This window comes from Leishmania donovani, chromosome 4 (genome assembly GCF_000227135.1).
Source record: "Leishmania donovani BPK282A1 complete genome, chromosome 4".
Lineage (NCBI taxonomy): Eukaryota > Euglenozoa > Kinetoplastea > Trypanosomatida > Trypanosomatidae > Leishmania > Leishmania donovani.
This window is the reverse complement of record NC_018231.1, coordinates 58,631-60,308: the sequence shown is the minus strand read 5'-3', so window position 1 is coordinate 60,308 and position 1,678 is coordinate 58,631.

Below are 1,678 nucleotides of genomic sequence, written 5' to 3'. Positions count from 1 at the left end.
AGTGGGGAGAAGGGAGACGGGCGGAGCAACAGACTGAGGCACACACGCACGGAAAAGAAGAGAGCGGGCGAAACGGCGAAAGGTGCGGGCTATGATGAAGGTGTGTGTGCGTGTGTGTGTGGGTGTGGGTAGGGGGAAGGATGGGGAGCCTCGTGCTACTGCACGTGTGCGTGGCTGGACAGAGGAGTGTGTGTGCGTGTGTGGGTGGGTGGTGGTGGGAGGGCGGGGAGAGGGGCCGGGGCAGTGCGAGAGGGAAGTGGGGTAGAGAAGCAGGGGACGCGAGGGTGGGAGAGAAGGGATGACAGGAACTCTGCGGTGGTGGTGATTGCCGCATGTGGGGAAGGGAGCGCAGCAATGCCGACGGCGAGCAGCGCAGGCGCGCGCTGCACTCGTGCTCAGCCGACCGCCGCGGTCGCGGCGTGGGGCGAGGAGGTGGAGTGTGTGCGCAGAAGAGAGCTTTAGTGGTGGGAGTGGCTGTACACATGCGAGTGAGCTGCCAGGAGCGCGGTCGAGCACACCCCCACCCCCCAAACAGCTGCGCCCGGAAGGGTGGCCGGTGGTGGGGAGGGGGTGGGCGGTGTGCGACCTGGTGAGTGGCTTTAGGAGAAAAGAAGTGATGGAGAGAGATGCCTCCGCCGTGTAAACACGTGTGTCTGCGCTGCGGGACTGTGGCAGTGGCCACCCACGCGAGCAAGGATCGGAAAAGGGTAAGAAGCAATGAGGCCGGCGAGAGAGAATAGAGGTTAGGGGGAGGGGAGCGACGTGCAGGAGGCCGGCGCCAGCGCACGAGAAAGAGATGCGAAACGAGGAAAGAAGAACAAGAGAAGGGGGAGTGCGTGTGTGTGTGGGGGGAGGGCTGCCCCGCTGTCTCTGTGTGTGTGCACATGTTGTGGGAGAATGGGAGTGGGGTTGCTCGCATGCTGCTGCGCACTATGCTATGTGCGTGACAACAGAGGCGAGGAGCACGGCGGCGGCCACCCACAGAGAGTAGGGCGCGGCCGCGCCGTTGATGACTTTCTGCGAGACGCAACCGTAGGACGACGTGAGCAGGTATCCTTTCATGCACGTGGAGCACTTGGTGCTGTCAAGCAGCATGCACTGTGCGCAGTTGGACACGTAGCAGCCCTGCATGGTCTTGCACTTGCCATCGGAGACGTAGTAGCCGGTGTTGCAGTAGGCACAGCGGGTGCTGTCGCCGTTCACACACGTGTTGCAGTGCTCCACATCGCACGGCTGCGTGGTCGGACTGCTGCAGCTCGTCGCGTCGGCGGTGAGAGTGTAGCCGGTGTCGCACTCGGCGCAGAGCCTGGAGGTTTCGGGCTCGCACTTCTTGCAGTTGGGCACGGAGCAGGCGTCGGAGAGCCTGCAGAGGCCGTCATAGCTGTCGACCACGTAGGGGGCCACGCACTCCTGGCAGCGCGACGGCGTCTGTGGATCGCACTGCATGCAGTGCTCGATGTTGCAGGCCACCGGGGAGCAGGTCAAGAGCGGGGTGAGGTAGTAGTTCGGCGCACATTGTGTGCACTTATTCGCGTCGCTGTCGCAGCTGAAGCAGTTGGGCACCTGGCACCTCACACAGGCGCCGTCCACGAGACCGTAGCCGTTCGCGCACTGAGTGCACGTGCCCGCGTCGCTGGGGCAGCTGGCGCAGTTGGCGTCGGCGCAGAGTTGCTGGGGC